This window comes from Chiloscyllium punctatum, chromosome 26 (assembly GCF_047496795.1).
Source record: "Chiloscyllium punctatum isolate Juve2018m chromosome 26, sChiPun1.3, whole genome shotgun sequence".
Classification (NCBI taxonomy): Eukaryota; Metazoa; Chordata; class Chondrichthyes; order Orectolobiformes; family Hemiscylliidae; genus Chiloscyllium; species Chiloscyllium punctatum.
In genome coordinates this window covers 21,017,376-21,039,345 of record NC_092764.1, presented here as the reverse complement: position 1 = coordinate 21,039,345, position 21,970 = coordinate 21,017,376, and the positions used below count along the sequence as shown (strand labels likewise).

Genomic DNA, 21,970 nt, shown 5'->3' with positions numbered 1-21,970 from the left:
TTTGTACAGCTGTAATGTCAGATAAGTTTGTTTTGTACCCTTGAAATTTTAGCTGCCCATATTACAACTTCCTTCTCATCCAATTCATCTACTAGCTCATTTCAGCCTCACCACTCTTGGTTCAGCAGCTCAATTTTAAAATTCTGATACTTCTATTTAAATTTTTCCACGGCCTTGCCCCTCTCTATCTCAGTAACATTTCTCAGTCCTACAACTCTCCAAGTTATCTACCCTCCTCTAGTTCTAGCCTCTTGGGCAAACAAGACTTTTGTTTTCCCCCCATTATTAGTGTCTTCAGTTGCTAAGCCCATTCTCTCTCTAAATCACTTTCCATCTCTTCTTCCTCCTTAACATGTCAGTGGTTAGCACTGGTGCCTCGCAGCGCCAGAGACCCGGGTTCAATTCCCGCCTCAGGCGACTGACTGTGTGGAGTTTGCACGTTCTCCCCGTGTCTGCGTGGGTTTCCTCCGGGTGCTCCGGTTTCCTCCCACACTCCAAAGATGTGCAGGCCAGGTGAATTGGCCATGCTAAATTGCCCGTAGTGTTAGGTAAGGGGTAGATGTAGATGAAGGGGTATTGGTGGGTTACGCTTCGGTGGGGCGGTGTGGACTTGTTGGGCCGAAGGGCCTGTTTCCACACTGTAAGTAATCTAATCTAATCTAATCTAATCTAATCTAATTTGGTCATCTTTTATAATGTTTCCCTCTATAGTTCTGCAAAGCCACTTGTGACATTTTTCCACGTAAAACTGCTATATATATGCTACTTGCTTTATTATATTAGGAATGAAATATTAGTTAGCCACATCCAATTGTCTCTCTTTAACTCTGGAATTATTTCAAAGATCTCTTTCACTCTTGTCATTCACATTCAGAGTGTTACAGCACAGAATGAGGCCATCCGGCTCATTGTGTTTGCACCAGCTGGTTGAGTGAGCATCATTACCGAATGCCAGTCTTTTGCTTTCTCCCCATACCTTGCATGTTATTTTTACCAACCTGCGCCCACTATACACTTCCAAGCAGTGCATTCCGTATCCTAACTACTCATAGAGTTATAGAATTGCACAACATGGAATCCAATATGTGCATATTGACCAGATATCCTAAATAAATCTAGTCCCATTTGCCAGCATTTGGCCCATATCCCTCTAAACCCTTCCTATTCATATACCCATCCAAAAATCTTTTAAATGTAATAATTGTACTCACCTCTACCACTTGCTCTGGCAGCTCATTCCAAACACGTTTTACCCTCTGCATGAAAACATTGACCCTTAGGATCCCTTTTAAATCTTTCCTATTTCACCTTAAACCTATGCCCTCTAGTTTTGGAATCCCATATGATGGGAGCAAGACCTTGGCTAGTCACGCTATTCATACTCCTCATGATTTTATAAACCTCTATGAGGTCACCCTTCAGCATTCGATGCTCTAAGGAAAATAGCCCCAGTCTATTCAACCTCTCCCTATAGCTCAAACCCTCCAACCTTGGTGACATCCTTTGAAACCTTTTCTGCACCCTTTCAAATTTAACAACATCTTTCCTACTTCATCACTCTCATCTCTCTTTCCTCCTTAACATGAGTGTTAATCTATTTCTTTGGTTAATAATTTAGTCATCTTTCATAATGTTCCCCTCTATAGTTCCGTGAAGCCACTTATGACATTTTTCTATATAAAATTGCTATATAAATGCAACCTGCTTTATAATATTAGGAATTAAATATTGGGTAGCCACATCCAATTGCCTCACTTTCATTCTAGAATTATTTTAAAGATCAGAATTGAACAAGGAGACTGGGGGAAGGGAGATCAGAATTGAACACAGTCTTCCAAAAGTGGTCTGAGTTTTCCTCACTTCAGGCTTGCTTAAAAAAATTAGTATTTTGGACATATTGTTACACATCTCCATGGTAGGTGAGCCTTGAACCTGGATCATAATTAGGGATACTTATAAGTGTCCCTTGCTTTTAAGGACTCCTCTCTCAGACCCCAGTTAATGTGACCTTACTGTATCACTAATTTTAGATTTGGTCACCTTTTCTGATTTTCCCAAATTCGTATTCTGTCAAATCCTCTTGTTTTGACAATAGGACATGTATATTTATGTCCAATGACTTTGATCAAAATAAAATGTCTCAGCCAGTTTAGCAGGAAACCAATGAGATATTCTACTGTGGAATATGGCTGCCAACTGTCAGGGTAACATATCCATTGGAGTCTTTAATGACTGAATATTACTTTCTACCTCCATCTGAAGAAATAACACACATAACGCTTCTGCATGTACACTCAGCTGCTCAGACACTGTTCACAAGTCATTATTTTGTTTTGCTGCCCATTCACTTTAGTTCAATTGTCTCTAAAAGTGCTGAAGAAATGCAGAAAGAATCTATCATCACCCTTTAAGTAACTTTCCTTTTGGAAAATTCTGCTGCAGGCTGGATTCTTGTGTAAGCCGAATAGGGGAATCTGTTTTCACTTAAATATTTTTACCAAGTGATAACCACAGGAATTAGAATCAGATTGTGTTTACATTTCAAAGATTGGCTTCTATATGCACAGCTATTTAGCAGAATTTGCTGCTGTAATTTTGATCCAGTAAAGAAAGCTGATAATCCCCCAATTGTGGAAAGTCAAGGAAACCATTGCAAAGTGTCTCATTTCAAACCAAGAAAGGGAAAGTTTGTCACGAAGTTTGATTTGGCTTGGAAAATCCATTTAAAATCGTGACGATTTCTTGATGACGTTGTTATTCCCTTTCAAATATCAATGTGTTTTCTATTTCAAGTGTGTTACCTCGAAGCCTCATTTGGTATCCTTTATTTCTCATCTCCCATAGCTGGCTGCACTTGCTGCAAAAACATCTAGCTGACTTTTCTACTAAAAGTAGAAAGAATTTCAGCAAATTAATTTCATGGGGAAAACTGCATTTAAGCCATAGTTTCTGCATTAGATTTTCATCATTCCAGGCAATCTTAAATGAGCTCCAATATATTGTCAAGCCAAATAGAATCTGTGGTGTTCTTGTCCACTATTCATAGATGCTTCAAGATGGTCAAAGAGCCTTTGTGCTTTAGGAGAGGGGACTTCACCCTCTTCTCCCGGAGGACAGAACAGTAGGTTTGTAAAACAAAACAAAACAATGAACTGTAGATGCTGAAGATCTGAAACAAATAACAGAAATTGCTGGAGAAACCCAACAGTTCTGGAAGTGTCTGTCAAGAGAAAGCAGAGTTAACATTTTCAGTTTAGTGACACTTCTTCAGAACTGATTTGTCAAACACATGGATTAGCTAGGATGCTGAGCTTTTTGGGTGCTGCAGGACGCTGTTGCATTCTTCTGCTTAGTGTGAATGTATCAATCATACAAAAAGTATTGCTAGAGCAATAGTGTGCAGTGTTTTTTTTGAAGTAAAGTATGTACAATGGGAGCTGTTGTATTGTGTAGAACATAATTGGTCTGCAGGACTGTTGTTCTGCTCAGTCTGCAGAGTACATAGAAGTATATGTGACAGCTTATCTTACAGTGAACAGTGAGGTAGAGTATCATTGGATGTGCCACATGAAGGTGCATCACAACAGATGCAATCAACTGGACATATGTAGCTCTCCAGGGCTCCCATTATAATAGGGAATCAGTACAGGAACTGGAAGTAAATGCATGGATATTTGGTTTGTGAACACACCAAGAGATAAATACTAATGAGCTGGCAGCTTCCATGATGTTTTTGTTCCATGATAGTTAACAGAGGCAGACATCTACTGGCCTATAAGGTATGCCAGGGGTTGGCTGCTCAGTCATACAGAATGCCACTCTCGATATATGGTTCATGACTCTCTTCTACCATCCCACTGTATGAGGTCAGAGGGGTTGTTGTGAACACTGTGGAGCTGCAGGGAACACAATGGAACAATTAACTACTCTAGCTTTGGTTTGACTGCTTCAATTGCTCAAGGAGATCTCTGCAATAGCAACATGGGAGAGTGTCCATTTTAAGGTATTATGCTAGATCGTCCGATAACCTCGTGATACTGAGGGCGTTGGGATCTAAAGGCCACCTTGGGAAAAGGAGAGTAAAAAGAACAAGTAAAGGAGAAACAGGAGGAGGAGGAAGAGAAAAAGAAGATATTACATCCACCACTTAAAACTCAATAGAAAGAGAAAGACTGCCTGTGTGTCTTCATTATCAATTAAAAGGACCTTCCCAACATTTCCCAAACAGGAGACCCAATTAAAACTCCCTTTAACCAGCATTGCTCAATAAAGGCCAACAGAAGATACTTGCATTCAATAACACCCAGCAATGTGATAATGCAAAGAAATGAACTGTTCACCCATATGCATCACTTCAGTACCTGCCTTTATTAATGTCCTGACCTGGTAGTGTTCTTATGCAATGACTACAGGATTACTGGTGGAAGGCTGTTGTCTCTGACTGGTGGAGACTGCAGATGGTCCTATAGGATGCTCATGAGCAACTCTTCCCACCCATCCCCTGACTCCCTTTCCAGGCCCGCCTCCTCCCTTCCATTCCATTTACCGACCCTTCCTTCTAGCTACCAGCCGGATTCATCCCTCCTATCGACCAACCAGGTTGCACCCACCACCAATGTTCACCTATCACTACCTCACCATTAACCCCTTCTTTTTATCTGCAGCTCCCCCTACCCCACCCCAGTCTTGAAGAAGGGTTATACCCGAAATGTTGACTTCTCCACCTCCTGAAGCTGTCTGGCTTACTGTGTACTTCTAGCCTCCTGCTTGACTACCATGAGCAACTCTAGGCCATGAAGATCCAGTATCACATTGAACTAATTCACTATCGCTTGCAGCTGTCTGAGCTGGCTGGCTGACAAGCAACAGTCAGGGCTCCAGATGGCATGAATCTTGTTATTGCAAGACAGGATTACAAGTTCATGCTCCCTGGTACAGTAGTACCACCCACAGAGTGACAGTGATCATTTTAATTTTCTGGAGTGTAGATGTTTGGACTGGGTAGCTAATTGAACATTGGTACAATTACAATGTTTAAAAGGCATCTGGATGGGTAAATGAATAGCAAGGGTTTAGCGGGACACAGGCCAAGTGCTGGTAAATGGGACTAAATTAGATTAGGATGTCTTGTCAGCACTGACAAGTTGGATAGTAATGTCTGTTTCCATGCTGTACATCTCTATAACTCTATGTGCACCCATGATGGCAGTATATCAGTCTGAGGGATCTCATGATCACTGTCTGTGCATCAATGAAATTAGGAAGCTTCATCTAGACTGAGGTGCAACCTGAAACTGCAGACAGTATATGCTCCTTCAGGTGTTAGTCTGGCAGTGCTACCGTAGGGGTGCCCACGACTTCCAAAGTAGAAATAATGGACTCTGAGCAATGCACAATGCTCTCTGCCATATTGGAGCATGAGCCATTGACTGGAACCTGCTGAGCATTAAGCATCTTGGTGCATGTGCCCATATACTACGTGGATGGTACAGTGATAATGGATACATTCAATTTGCAAACAGACTGGCTAAATCTAATCTGCATTAATGTGTGGAGCATAGCTTCCTGGAATGCATTTGAAATGCATTTCTGGAGCAGAATATTGGAAAACATCGGTGAACCGGCCAGGAATTAGCCCATTATAAATTGACTGTTTTGTAATGAGAAAGGGCCACTTGATAACCTTGCTTAAAAAAAGGAATATTTGGAGAACAGTAACTATAGTTTACAATATCATATTAAGTTTCACTGTGATATAGCTCATTCTGAAATCAAATATGAACAAAGGAAACTGTGAGGATGTGAGGGTCAAGTTAGCTATGGTAGACAGGGAAATTACACAAAAAGATTTGATGTTGCACAGGCAATGCCTGATATTTAAAAAGTCTTATGTAGTTTACAGTAAATGTACATTCCTCAAAGATACAAAAACTCAACAAGAAAACTGAATCACCTGTGGTTAACTAAATAAGTTAAAGATTGCATTAGATCAAAAGAAGTGGCTTCTAAAATGCCAGAAAAAATAGCTCAACTAAGGATGAGAAGCAGTTTAGAAACCAGTTCATGGGTAAAGAATGGACAAAGACAATATGAACACAAGCTCACAAGAAGCTGTGAACTATTCCTTAGAGACATGGAAAGGCAAAAACAAAACTAAGACAAATTTAGATACTTGAGTAGAGTTGATGGAAGAATTTACAATGGAAATGGCAGTTACCTTCTGTCTGCCTTCAGGGAGGAAGGTATAGAAATCTCCCAAAAATATTAGGGAACCAAGGGATTTGCAAAAATGGGGAATGGAAAGAAATTAGTAATACCAGAGGCAGAACTTTAAAAATTAATGAAGTTAAATATTGATAAATCCCTTGGACTAGATGAGCTACATTCCAGAATGATGAAGTAATGATTATTGAGATAATGGGCACATTGGTCCTTATCGTTCAAAATTCTATAAATTCTGGAAATGTTGCTACAGACTGGAAAATAGAAAACGTAATCCTACTACTGAAGAAGCAAGGGAAAGAGAAAATGGAGACACACAGACTTGTTCATTAGACATAATTCAGAGGGAAAATGTGAAAAGTGATAAGTGAACACTTAAGAAACAATGGTTAAATTGGCCAGAGTCAGTACGGATTTATGAAAGGGAAATCATGTTTGTCATACCTATTGGAGGTTTTTGAGGATGATAATAAAAGAGAAATAGCAGATGTGGTGTATTTGATTTTCAAAAGACTTTTCATAATCCTCAATACAGAGTTTTAGTAAACAACATGGGATTAGGGATAATATATTGGAATGGATTGAGAAAGGATTAACACATAGAAAACAGAAAGTAGGAATAAACTGGTCATCCATTGATCCTGCAATGTAATTGACATGGCTGTTCATAATCTTATATAAATGATTTGGATGTGTGGACCGAATGTAATATTTCTCAATTTGCTGTTGACAAACAAAAGGTGGGAATATTAATTGTGAGGAGAATACATGGAGGTTTCAAGTGTATTTGAACATTTAGGACTGAGTTGATTAGGAATTTCAGTGTGATGAACCTTTGTAATTTTCAACCCCAGCAGTCTATGAAACCTCTATCACTGAACATTTGCAAAATAGAAATCAATAAATTTCTGGTAACTCATGGCAGCAAGGAATATGGTGATAATAAAGTGATACTGAGGTCAATAATCAGCCATAAATCTAACTGAAGAGCATATTAGGCTTAACAAGCCAAACAGTCTTCTCCTGGTCCTATGTTCCTATTACTTTTCTGTAGACCTTCCCAAAAAGGTTTCCATCTGAATTCAAAATTAATTTGCAACTTGGCTCTGTGGTGAGGTCCCTGGCTGGCTTTCCTTCTGCACTGGCTGCAACATACTTGTGCCCAGCATCTCACCATGTGAAGATCCCTACTCTATATTACCCTCAAAGGTATGGGTAGTGCCAGTATCCAAACTGGTTGCTCTAAATGTTGAATCAAGTGAAGGTGCTTCTTTTGCAGAGGTCTGATGTTGCTCTCACCCTTCCCCTGAGGCAACAGTGGTTTTCTAGAGGGGAGTTTTTGATGACCTGAAAGCACATTTACATCACAAGTGAAGACATATGAGGAACGATAAATTGAGAGGAAAGCAGGAATTCCACCTGCAATGTGCAAGTCACAGCACCTTTCAGGTTGAGGGTGGATATTGATAGAGAATTTAAATAAAGCAACAATATACCATCAGTAGTATCACTGTCACTGACTCTATAGGTCCTCTACCCATCCTTTGGCTTTCTGCCTGTTACGTGACACTTTGTAGACTGATAGAACATTGCTGCAACAAAAGAGGTTCCTCAACCTATTGTGTATATGCTGGTCATCAAACATCTGTCTACTCTAATCCCATTTCCCAATACTCAGCCTTTGTACAGGAAAGTGCTTCAAGTGGTCATCTAAAGACCTTTTAAATGTTGTGATGTTTCGCACTTCTATCACCCTGTCAGACAATTATTTTCAGATACTGGCTCAGTGGTTAGCACTACTGCTTCTCCCCGTGTCTGCGTGGGTTTCCGTCGGGTGCTCTGGTTTCCTCCCACAGTCTAAAGATGTGCAGGTTAGGTGAATTGGCCATGCTAAATTTCCCATAGTATTAGGTGCATTAGTCAGAGGGGAATGGGTCTGGGTGGGTTACTCTTTGGAGGGTCGGTGTGGACTTGTTGGGCCGAAGGGCCTGTTTCCACTCTGTAGGAAATCTAATCTAATCTAATCTTCTGGGGTAATAAAAATTTCTCCTTAAATTCGCTATGAATCTCTGATCCATTATATTAAATCTAAGCCTCCTGGTAACTGAGAGGAAGTAAAAGTAAAAGCTTTTTTTAATCGACCCTAACCCATAACCCTCATGATCTTGTCGATCTCAATCAGGTCGCTCCTCAGCCTTCTATGCAATCTAACTTCAGAGCTGAAACAAAAGAGGTAGACTGTCAATGTGCTTATTGACATGTCTCTTGTAGTGAAAAGAAGCTTTGAAGGCGAGCCTTCTACATACTGAGTGTCACACGATTTTAGGTCACTTCCTAAGCTATCATAAGCTATCCTATTGATAGCTGCTGCCTTATACTACATTTTATCACAGGTATGCATCCTGATCCCTCATCAACTATTCATTATTAATCTGTAAACAGGACTTTTTTAACAATGCTTCAACATTGACTATGTTCTCAATCCCCCTGGAGATTAGCAGGTTTGATATTGACTGTGTATTTCCTTCTTCGGAGCAAAACTGAACACTTTAAGGTATCAATGTTAATTCACTTTTATTCCAATGTTAATTTACTCCTGAAATTAATGTCAATTTCTGATATAGATGGGAACTATATATGCGGTAATCACAAGGCAAAAGTGATGGTAGGCATTTGCCCAAACCGTTGATTTTCCTGCTCTTTGGATGCTGCCTGACTGGCTGTGCTTTTCCAGCACCACACTCTTTGCTGTAATCACAAGGCTAATGTACTGCACTAGTTGTCCATGTTTCACTTGTTGTCTTTCAGCTAGTTCTAGCTGGGCTTTTTCCAGTCTGGGTTACATACGGATTGGCCACATTGTCAGTTGTCTGGTAAGAATTCGTTGGGGATCATCTTCCAGTCTGCCTACTGATTTGACATTCACTTTTTCTTGGACAAAATTGAATTATGGAATACCTCCTGTTGTCGGATCCTTCAGTGCAATTTGGGACGCTCTGCCACAAAATCCAATGTGATTGGGATGTACTGGTGGGTTCTTTTGCTCAGTATGTGATATGATAGGTCAGGACTTGATTAAACAATGAAAACAATTATTACTTAGTAGCTAGTTACATTGCATTAAATTTATGTGGTTGTCTATTACATAGAACATAAAACATAGAAAAGTACAGCACAGAACAGGCCCTTTGGCCCACGATGTTGTGCCGAGATTTAATCGTAATGTAAAATATAGTAACTTAACCTACGCACCCCTCAACTCACTGCTATCCATGTGCATGTCCAGCAGTCGCTTAAATGTCCCCAAAGACTCTGCTTCCACCTTCACGGCTGGCAATGCATTACATGCATTCACAGCTCATTTGGCACGACCTAACGGTAAATACACATTTTTCCTTTAACTACAGGCCACTAACATTATGAACAATCACTAAAACTCATGGAGAACTGGCACAGTGTTGGTCAACTCTTCCCAGAATCAGTCTTTCATATTCTGATGGGTGGAGGTTTTCTTGTGATGTTGGTTAACCCTTTCAGACAGTAACTAACTTACACAATGCTTTTCTGATGGAGACTAGCAGCTAGAAACTAATTTCTCATACAATTCTGGGTAAGTTTAAAAATTAAAGAAGCATCATGAAGCGTAATTCAAGTTCATCTTTGAATTACCTTAAGATTGATGCCAACCGTCTGGCTAGTAAGGTCTAGCAACAATGGGTACCACTGTAGAAGAGCTTTCTACACTCCTCCTTTCTTTATTCATTCATGGGATGTGGGTGTTGCTGGATAGATCAGCATTTATTTCTGATGAAGGGCTTTTCTCGATTCTTCTGCTCAGATGCTGCCTGAGCTGCTGTGCTTTTCCAGCACCACGCTTTCGACTCTAATCTCTAGCATCTGCAGTCCTCACTTGTGCCTAGATCAGCATTTATTGCCCAAAGGGCAGTTAAGAGTCAACTCCGTTGCTGTAGGTCTGGAGTCACAAGTAGGACAAACCATGTAACGATGGAAAACTTCCTTCCCTAAAGGACATTAGTGAATCAGATGGGTTTTTCCTGACAATCAACAATGCACTTGTGGTTGTCTTTAGACTCTTAATTCCAGATATTTATTGAATTCAAATTTCACCATCTGCCATGGTGGGATTCAAACTCCCAGAACATTATCTGGATTAGCAGTCCAGAAATAATACTGGTAGGTCATCACCTCCCTTGTAACATTAAGTGGGACATTTGTATGCTCTTCAGCATGGCTAGGCCAGCTCTACAGCTACTGACAATAAAGACCCAACTCTGATTGTTGTAGTGTAAAGGGTTAAATATACCTTCACTTGAAGAATAGCTACAGAGCACATGCATATGGATCAGTATTCTGGTTAGTTCAGATCTCATGGAATTGTTCCAGAATCATCTTGTCTTATTATCTCATGTACATACTTAAAGTTAATAACAGTTTTCGATGTTCTCTGACACAACTCAGACATATCTTGCTACAAGTGTAAATGCCCTCACACCCAAATCTACTCCTAGGAAAACCTGGACTAATGTTAAAATGATGGGCAACCAGCACCAGCACACTGTTTGATGCTTCTGACCTTTGCCCCCTGGAATATGGGCAGTGCCAAAATGAATGGAACATTAAAAACATCATAAGATTGAATAATCACCCTTCCTCCCCCAACAAATCTCAAAGAAACCCAAAAGGTGGGGCAAGGAAAAACTACAAAAATTAGTTTTGCAATAATAATTTAAAACACATAATTTGCTTTTCAATTAGAATTAAAGATCATGTCAACTTTAATTTGATTCTATTCCAGCATTAATTTACTCCTGAAATTAATGATAATTTCCAATATATAACTGGTAACTATATATGCTGTAACCACGTGGCTATTATCTATAGCCTCTAGGACTTTGATTTTCTCTGCCAGTGCTTTGTTTAACACGTCTATATATAACTCATCTGTGCATTGTTAGAATGCAGTCATTAACCCACTTAAAGTTAATATGATTTTGTTCAATGAAGTACTGTCAGTGAAAAATAATACACTTAATTCCAAAAATAATTCTCAAAGCTTTCCCAGGTTGAATCAAATTAATTCTACTCTATTAAGATTGAAATCAATGAAATCAACATGCTTATGTTAATTGTCATTCAGATGTATGCTCATATACTCCTGGGACATAGAAAAAGCATATGAAGAATCATATGTCCTGTAAGTTATTTGAAAAGTAAGCAACAAAGAAGAAACAAAACTTGCTTCAGAATATATGGAGATGCAATATTTTGGATGAACAACTAAACTGAAACCCTATTATTGATTAGCTGGATAAAAAGCCTAATGCATTATTCCAAGAGCCAAGGGTTTTGATACCTTGATTCATCCTTCAAGCACCAACAAAATAGATTCACTGGTCAATCATTTCATTTGCTCTTTGTGTAATATTGCTGTACTGAAGTTGTAATGGCCTCCTTTATAACAGTAGCGGTTACCCTTCAAAATTCAGGGCATCTGATTGATGTGCTGTGAATTTTGCGACAAAGGCAAAAAACATTAAATACAGTGAATGCAAGTTCTTTTAATATTCATATTTAGGTTATACAAATATTGTTTCATAATATTTGAAAGATGTAAAGGAATGATTTCCCATCATCCTGACCAAAACGTATCCCTCAACCAACATCATCAAAAAGATTAATTAGCTGGTTAATATCAATAGTGTTTGTTTCTCGAAGCTGTTATCTACAATTTGATGCTGTGTTTTTTAGATTACAACAGTAATGGGAATCAGTTTGGCTCAGTTGACTGGATTGTTGACTTACAGAGAAGTGTGCTACCAACAGTATGGGTTCAATTCCTATCACTGGTTTGAGGTTACCATGAAGGACTCTCCTTCCCAACCTCTTCCCTCACCTGAGGTCTGGTGGCCCTCAGGTTAAATCACCACTGGTCACTTCTCTCTAATGAGAGAGCAGCCCCTATGGTCTGGAAGACTGTGGCGACACAACAACAGTAATAACAATGCAAACTTGTTGATCTTCCAGGACAAGGAGTTGACCTCAACCAAGTATTGCAGACCTGCACATCCCAAGGTCCAGGACTATGTGCTGAGGGTCACCCTAAAGCTTGGGGCAGCTGCCACCAAGACACAGTGGGGAAAGACCACTGTCTGAAGGCTTTCTGCTAAAGTTAATTGGGAGTCCATACAGTTACTGGACCCTCCTGGTGCCTCAATGCATGTAAATATAGACTTGCATGTGTAGGAGATTTCTTTGCTTTGTTGAGATAGAGTCAAACACAAATTTTTGTTTGTTTACTTGATATGCTATTGAACAGAACTAAACTGCATTTGTGACAATGCGTATATGCAAAGAATTTTTTTATGAATAAGGTATTGTTTTGAAATAAAATGTATTTTAAATAATTGTAACATTCTTTAGATAACATGTGCTCATGACAATGGTCATCTTTTATGACATACAATCTTTCTAACTTAGTAAACTGTCGACAATCAAATAAAACATCCAAGTTAAAAATTAAAATGGCATCCTATTGCTTGATAAGGCATACAGTGAACTGTCAAAGTAACAGTGTTGGTGGGTTGGGCAATTTTCCTAACCATACAGAAGGATAATGCTCAGCTTATGTTTTGTGTAGGTTTTGGATATTAAACTGAATCTCACAAGTACTCATAAACCTCATAAGTAGTTGATGACTAAGATATATCCACAGTACAAAAATCTTTCTTAATAATATTTTATGGTGCAGTGAGAAGTTGACTCCTGTCATATTTTCCTGATAATTTTCACAATGCTCTTGGTTTAGTTTTCCAAAATAATAACAACTAAAGTACTGCACAAGAATAAAGGTGACCACAGCGATTAGAACTAACATCAAGACATTTCCTTTGTCAAACTGAGCATCCTGGCTGAGAATCCCAGTGTGACTTGAAAGTTTGCAGATGACACCAAAATTGGAGGTGTAGTGGACAGCGAAGAGGGTTACCTCAGATTACAACAGGATCTGGACCAGATGGGCCAATGGGCTGAGAAGTGGCAGATGGAGTTTAATTCAGATAAATGCGAGGTGCTGCATTTTGGGAAAGCAAATCTTAGCAGGACTTGTGCACTTAATGGTAAGGTCCGAGGGAGTATTGCTGAACATAGAGACCTTGGAGTGTAGGTTCATAGCTCCTTGAAAGTGGAGTCACAGGTAGATAGGATAGTGAAGAAGGCGTTTGGTATGCTTTCCTTTATTAGACAGAGCACTGAGCACAGGAGTTGGAAGGTCATGTTGTGGCTGTACAGGACATTGGTTAGGCCACTGTTGGAATACTGTGTGCAATCCTGGTCTCCTTCCTATTGGAAAGATGTTGTGAAACTTGAAAGGGTTCAGAAAAGATTGACAAGGATGTTGCCAGAGTTAGAGGATCTGAGCTACAGGGAGAGACCGAACAGGCAGGGGCTGTTTTCCCTGAAGCGTCGGAGGCTGAGGGGTGACCTTATAGAGGTTTACAAAATTATGAGGGGCATGGATAGGATAAATAGACAAAGTCTTTTCCCTGGGGTCGGAGAGTCCAGAACTAGAGGGCATAGGTTTAGGGTGAGAGGGGAAAGATATAAAAGAGACGCAGAGGGTGGTACATGTATGGAATGAGCTGCCAGAGGAAGTGGTGGAGGCTGGTACAATTGCAACATTTAAGAGGCATTTGGATGGGTATATGAATAGGAAGGGTTTAGAGGGATATGGGCCGGGTGCTGGCGGGTGGGACTAGATTGGGTTAGGAAATCTGGTTGGCATGGACGGGTTGGACTGAAGCGTCTCTTTCCATGCTGTACATCTTTATGACTCTCTGACTCTATAAGTAGAAGATCTCCAACATGCATGATCTCTTCAGCCTGGCAGCTGCACTGAAAATGCCATGAACAAAGGAAAGTCATTTATTGCAATTATCAATCTCACCAAGGCATTGACCATGAATGCAGTGGCTATAATGAATGGGGTAAAAAGCTATCTGCTAATAGGTGGATTGCAATATCAATGAATCATAGAATTGTTACAGTGCAGAAGGAGGCCATTTATCCCATTGTGCCTGCACCGGCTCTATTACCTGGCGTCAATGCTCAGCTATTCCTGAAGGGCTTATGCCCGAAACGTCGATTTGCCTGCTCCTTGGATGCTGCCTGACCTGCTGCGCTTTTCCAGCAACACATTTTTCAGCTCTGATCTCCAGCATCTGCAGTCCTCACTTTCTCCTACCTGGTGTCAATCCCTTGCTTATTCCCTATATTGCTGAACATCATTTCTATCCAAATAATCGTCCAATTACCTTTTGAATGCCTCATTTGAACCTGCCTCCACCACATTCCCAGGTAGTTCAATCCACATCTTATCTACTTGTTATATGAAAAACATAACTACTCGTTATGTGAAAAAAAGGTATTTCTCACATCACTTTAAATCTATGCCCTATGATTCCATTCTTTTTCCGAGTATGAACAGCTTCTCTCTATCCAATCTATCAAACCCGTTCATGACTTTGAAGGCTTTTAATAAATGTCAAGCGGCCCTTATCTCTCCAAGGAGAATGGACCCAAAACTTCTTCAATCTATCCTCAACCGAAGTTTCTGATTTCTGGAACTATTCTTGTAAATTGCTTCCACACTGTTTACGATGTATTCATATCTTTCCTATGCTGTATGGCCCACAACTGTGCACAATACTCCAGCTGAACCCTAACACGTGTCAGTTCATATGGAACTAGAACCTGAGCGAAGAAGGTTCCAGTGATCTTATGGTCTTACTTCTGAACTAAAGAAATAGTAAGTGTTTATCAGTTTGCACAAATATGATATCCAGTCTCTTTTGTCTAAAGCATCCAGAATCCACATGTGGTATGTACACAGAGACAGGCCATTTACACTACTGGAGAAAACTGGATTATCATCAATGCTTCTTTGTTAGGAATGGTGGACACATTAAAACTGACCTTTTTTTCTAGTGTTTGTGTATTTTGTATAAGATCTAAATTAACTTCTGTTGCAGCTATAATTAGCACTCCAAATTTCTAGTAAATAAAAATGGATAGGGAGGCACAGGAAAGGTTACAAAAATCATGGAGATCATAGTGTCCATTGAGTTGACATCTAAAAATCATTTGGCTTGATTAGTGCCCCAGGAGAGGTGATGGCTTTGTGGTATTACCTCTGAGATCCAGGGAACGTTCTGGGGACCTGGGTTTGAATCCTACCATGGCAAATGATGTTGTTTGAGTTTGGAATTTGGAACTAAGAGTCGAATGATGATCTTGAATCCATTGTTGATTGTTTGGTTCACTAATGTCACGTAGCGAGAGAAACCTACCTTTGTTTGAATCACAGCCATATATTCAAAGATCTTCCATCTGGGGTGAGCTGGCAGCCTGTCAGTACTTGTTGAATATTTACGGATCCTCTGCAAAGACATTGTCAAATATGGCGTGAAGAAGGTAGACATTAGTATGTAAACTAGGAGACAATTATCAATAGCTGTTACCCTGAGGAGCTGATTGATTTGAGAGGCATTGGAAGAGGTAAGAAAAATAGAAAGCCTATTTGGCTGAGATGAGAGCCTAAAGAAATTATCTACTCACCTCACTGTCTTTCTTGCAAATGTAGCAGTGACTTCAAGTGAGACTGGTGTACCAGACTCACACGAGTTGATGGTTAACACCAAGATGCAAGCCATCATCACACGAGATGAAAGCTTGCTAAAGAGTTTGATGATTTGCTCTATCTTAAATTTTTATTAAACACTTGTAAGAGGAGCAGAAAGTCTTCCTATTTTTCTAGTCTGTACCCTTTCCTCACGCTCCACTACAAACCAGAGACATTGTCCATTCATCTCATTCATGGATGGTTGCAAATAGCTGTCCTGTTTAGTTACATAATAGCAGTGACTGTGCTTCAAATTGTTTTACAAAATGCCTTAGGATGTTTATTAAGCTGTGGGAAATGGCTACAGTAATACAGGTTCTTTAATTTATTAAACAGAAAATTTGTAGATTTTGAGTCAGGTTCAAGGCTGAATTTCTGAAATGCATTCTTCACAGTCTGGAGCAATTAAGATGAAGATTTATCTATCTTCCATTTTGATTGGTGACTATTGGTGACTTGATGGGTGGCACGGTGGCACAGTGGTTAGCACTGCTGCCTCACAGCGCCAGAGACCAGGGTTCAATTCCCGCCTCGGGCAACTGACTGTGTGGAGGTTGCACATTCTCCCCGTGTCTGTGTGGGTTTCCTCTGGGTGCTCTGGTTTCCTCCCACAGACCAAAAATGTGCAGGTTAGGTGAAATGGCTTGGCTAAATTGCCTGTAGTGTTAGGTGAAGGGATAAATTTAGGGGAATGGGTCTGGGTGGGTTGCGCTTCAGCGGGTTGGTGTGGACTTGTTGGGCCAAAGGGCCTGTTTCCACACTGGAAGTAATCTATTAATGACATTCACAGCTAATAGTCTCAATAGCTCAAAAACTATCACAGCTGGGGTTTGAACTTGCTGCTGAGTGTAAGACTGGTTTGCAGACCATTCACCATTCTTAACAAGCACCTAATGTTCAGATCCAATTATATTGACTGAAGTGAAAATCAAATAGTTTCTCTCGTGGACAAATAAGTCACAATGTCAATTTTGTACTCGAACGGCAAGTTGAATATTTACCCCATGAAATTAAAGTGATTGTGCACAAGATATTCACAGAACATGTTGTGCATGGCATTTTTTTGGAATCAGCAAGATTAGTTTTGGTAATTCCATTATTTTTCTCTTAGATTACTCTTGCAATCTTAAACCTTAACCTTGTTATTACTTGCCTGCCAGGTTTCATTCAGTAGACAGGAAGCAGGCTTAAACATGAATACTCTTTCCCCAGTGACTCAGTTGGTAAATGTCCCACCTGAAGAGAAATTGAGTTTTGTAGAAGGTTCCAAGTTTAATTCTTTGACACATGATTTGTTCAACAGTCTAATCTCAGCCAACGTAGCAGTGGAGGTGTTGCAACTGGTCCAGCACATTTGGGATAGTGAGTGGAAAACATTTGTCTCGATTCCTACTTTTAATAGCTATCTAACGCCTGTACTGGAAATTGTCTGTGTGTGGTCTTCATGTGAGTTCTACATTTATGGATTACTTTAGCGCAGAAACATGCCATTTGGCCTAACAAGCTCATGCTGGTGTTTATGATCCATATGGACCTCTGCCCACACCTCCTCATTTCACTTCATCAACATATCATTTTTCTTTCTACCCCTGTGCTTACTTAGATTTCCCTTGCATTTGTGCCATTCAATTCAATGATTCCTTTGGTAGTGAGGTCTGTATTATAATTAGTGGGGTTTAAACAGTACCTTTAGTGTCATAAAGCATGCCAAGGCTCTTCTCCGGAACACCATCATGCTAAGTTTGACACGGAAGCACACAAGGTAATATGGCAGATGATCAAATGTTTGGTTCAAAAAGCAGTCTTAAAAGAAGAAAGAGAGGGAACAAATTATGATGGGGTTTATGGAGGTTTGTAGAGCTGGAGGTGATTACAGTTATAGGGTGGAGGTAAGGGGAGGCATTGATGGTTGGGGCTGGGGAATGCATGGGAGGGGTTTGAAATGAAGATGTTTTTTAAATAGCAACCAACAATAGCCAGACAACACAGGGATCATAATTGACTGGGATTTATGTTTGAAATATAGGCAGCAGTGTCTTGGATGGTTTTGAGTTTGTGAAAAATAGAACATGTACATGGGGGGCCAGCTTGGAATGTATTGAAATAATGATGTTTCAAGGTACCAAAGGATGACAGCACATTTTTTTTTCTTCACTCCTTATTGGTTTTATTAATAACTATTTTATATTTATCGCCCCTTATTCTGCTCCCGCATGCAAATGGAAATATTTTCTTCTCGATGTTTTCCTGAACAAACTTTCCATAAACTTGGGGATGTCAACTGGGTCATCCCTCATCTTCCCTTTTCAAGACAAAAAGAGCTTATTGAATATTTCCTGATGGGTATAATATGTGGAAGAACAGATGTGTTCAGCTCGATCACTTCATCGTCAATTAACCTACCATCATCACAGCTTTGAAGAAGTTTTTTTCTTATTCATTCACTGGATGCAGACAGTGCTGGTTAGGTTAACATTTATCTCCTGAACTTATTTGGTCAGAGGGCAGGTAAGAGTCAAATACATTTCAATGGATCTGGAGATGCTCTGTAGGGCAAGCTAGTTAAGAATTGTGTGGAGTTTGCACGTTCTCCCCGTGCCTGCGTGGGTTTCCTCTGGGTGCTCCGGTTTCCTCCCACAGTCCAAAGATGTGCAGGTCAGGTGAATTGGCCATGCTAAAATTGTCCGTAGGGTTAGGTAAGGGGTAAATGTAGGGGTATGGGTGGGTTGCGCTTCGGCGGGACGGTGTGGACTTGTTGGGCTGAAGGGCCTGTTTCCACACTGTAAGTAATCTAATCTAACAACAGAGTTCCCTCCCTCAAAAATATTAGAGAACCAGATTTTCTTTTACAATAATTGGTGGTTTCAGTCTCAGGCTGAATCCTTCCCATGTACTCCCCAGCCCCAACCATCAATGCCTCCCTATAACTGTAACCACCTTTAGCTCTACAAACCTCTACAAATCCCACCATATCTTGTTCCCTCTCTTTCTTCTTTTAAGACTGCTTTTTGCACCAAACTTTTGATCATCTGCGCATTACCTTATGTGGTTCAGTATCAAATTTAGTGATGGTGTTCCTCAGAAGAGCTTTGGCATGCTTTATGGCATGCTTTGTTTAATTCCAGACTTGTTTATTTAATTCAGATTTCACAATCTGCCCTGGTGGGTCTCAAACTAGTGTCCCAGAGCACTAGCCTGGGGTTCTGGATTACAAATGCAGTAATGTTTTTACTGAATGTCTGTCTTGGGGAAGACAGAAAATGCTGTCCAATGACTGTAGAATTCTACTCTGTTGTCATTCAATATCCTCAAGAAAATTTTAATAGACACTCACAACCTCCAGCCTGCACATATGGGGATATGTTGTGAACTATGAATGTCGACATCATCTCTACTCAATGAAAAATATAGAGGGACATGCCAAGAACAGCACCAGGCAAACATTGGGCCCTTGAAGACAGAAACAGGGAAATATATTACAGGGAACAAAGTAATGGCAGAAGAGTTGAATTGGTACTTCAGATCTGTGTTCACTGGGGAAGAAACAAACAATCTCCCAGAGGTAACAGTGGCTGAAGAACCTGAACTGAAGGGAATTTACATTTGCCAGGAATTGGTGTTGGAGAGACAGTTAGGTCTGAAGGTTGATAAGTCCCTGGGGCCTGATGGTCTACATCCCAGGGTACTGAAGGACGTGGCTTGAGAAATCGTGGATGCGTTGGTGACTATTTTCCAGAGTTTGATAGATTCAGGATCAGTTCCTGTGGATTGGAGGGTGGCTAATGTTGTATCACTTTTTAAGAAAGGAGCGAGAGAGTAAACAGGAAATTATGGACCAGTTAGTCAGACCTCAGTGGTGGGAAAGATGTTGGAGGCAATTATAAAGGATGAAATTACGACACATCTGGATAGCAGTAACAGGATAGGTCAGAATCAGCATGGATTTATGAAAGGGAAGTCATACTTGACTAATCTTCTGGAATTTTTTGAGGATGTAATTCTGAAGATGGACAGGGGAGATCCTGTGGATGTAGTGTACCTGGACTTTCAGAAAGCCTTTGATAAAGTCCCACATAGGAGGTTAGTGAGCAAAATTAGGGCGCATGGTATTGGGGGCAAAGTACTAACTTGGATTGAAAGTTGGTCGGCTGACAGGAGACAAAGAGTAATGATAAACGGTTCCCTTTCAGAATGGCAGCCGGTGACCAGTGGGGTACCGCAGGAATCAGTGCTGGGACTGCAGCTTTTTACAATATATATTTATGATATAGAAGATGGTATTAATAGTAACATTAGCAAATTTGCTGATAATACAAAGCTGGGTGGCAGGGTGAAATGTGAGGAGGATGTTAAATACGTGGCTACAGGGATGGTGCAGGAGGGAGGGATTTCGGTACTTGGATAACTGGGGTTCTTTCTGGGGAAGGTGGGACCTCTATAAACAGGATGGTCTGCACCTGAACCTGAGGGGCACCAGTATCCTTGGGGGGAGGTTTGCTAGTGCTCTTGGGGGGGTTTAAACTAACTCTGCAGGGGCATGGGAACCCAGACTGTAGCTTTAGGGTGCAGGACCTGGAGTGTAGGGAGGTTAGGAATATGGCATCAATCTTAAAGGAGGGTGCCTGTAAACAGAAGAGTGGCTTGAAGTGTGTATACTTTAATGCCAGAAGTATACGAAATAAGGTAGGTGAACTTGCAGCGTGGGTTGGTACCTGGGACTTCGATGTTGTGGCTATTACGGAGACATGGCTAGATCAGGGACAGGATTGGCTGTTGCAGGTTCCAGGGTTTAAATGTTTTAGTAGGGTCAGAGGTGGGGGTAAAAGAGGGGGGTGTGTGGCTTTGCTTGTCAAAGATAGTATTACAGCGGTGGAAAGGAAGATGGACGAAGATTTGCCATCTGAGGTAGTTTGGGTTGAGGTTAGGAATAGGAGAGGTGAGGTCACCCTGTTAGGAGTCTTTTACAGGCCTCCTAATAGTCCTAGAAACATTGAAGAAAGGATTGTGAAGATGATTCAGGAGAAGAGTGACAGTAATAGGGTGATTGTTATGGGAGACTTTAACTTTCCTGATATTGATTGGGAAAGCTATAGCTCAAGTTTGTTAGATGGGTCAGTGTTTGTGCAATGTGTGCAGGAGAGTTTCCTGACACAATATGTAGATAAGCCAACAAGAGGTGAGGCCATACTGGATTTGGTTCTGGGTAACGAACCAGGCCAGGTATTAGAACTAGAGGTAGGTGAGCACTTTGGGGACAGTGACCACAATTCGGTGATTTTTACTCTCGTGATGGAGAGGGATAAGTGTGTACTCCAGGGCAAGAGTTATAGCTGGGGGCAGGGAAATTATGATGCGGTGAGGCATGACTTAGGATGTGTGGATTGGAAAAGTAGATTCCAAGGCAAGAGCGTAATTGATATGTGGAACTTGTTCAAGGAGCAACTATTGAGTGTCCTTGATAAGTACGTACCTATCAGGCAGGGAGGAAAGGGTCGTGTGAGGGAGCCGTGGTTTAATAAGGAATTGGAATTCCTTGTTAAATGGAAGAGGGCGGCCTTTGTAAAGATGAGGCGTGAAGGTTCAAGAGGGGCGATTGAGAGTTATAAGGTAGCCCGGAAGGACCTGAAGAGAGAGCTAAGAGCAGCAAGGAGGGTACATGAAAGGTCCTTAGTTGGTAGGATTAGGGAAAACCCTAAGGCTTTCTATAGGTATGTTAGGAATAAAAGAATGACTAGGGTAGGAATAGGTCCAATCAAGGATAGTAATGGGAAGTTGCGTGTGGAGGCTGAAGAGATTGGGGAGGCACTGAATGAATACTTTTCGTCAGTATTCACTCAGGAACAGGACATTGTTGTCGATATGAATACTGAGGCACGAATAAGTAGAATGGATGGCTTTGAGATATGTAGAGAAGAGGTGTTGGAAATTCTGGCAAGGGTGAAAATAGATGAGTCCCCTGGGCCTGATGGCATTTATCCTAGGATTCTCTGGGAAGCAAGGGAGGAGATTGCAGAGCCATTGGCCTTGATTTTTGTGTCCTCTTTGTCTACA

The 21,970-nt window shown here is 40.7% G+C and overlaps 1 long non-coding RNA gene across 1 annotated transcript in view; it reads right to left on the bottom strand.

Moving 5' to 3' along the window:
* Positions 1-21,970, bottom strand: part of LOC140496159 (uncharacterized) — a 71,401-nt gene that overhangs the window by 40,721 nt on the left and 8,710 nt on the right. The window contains exon 2 of the long non-coding RNA XR_011964187.1: positions 15,588-15,677. This is a non-coding gene — a long non-coding RNA (uncharacterized lncRNA). The remainder of the gene's footprint in view (positions 1-15,587; positions 15,678-21,970) is intronic.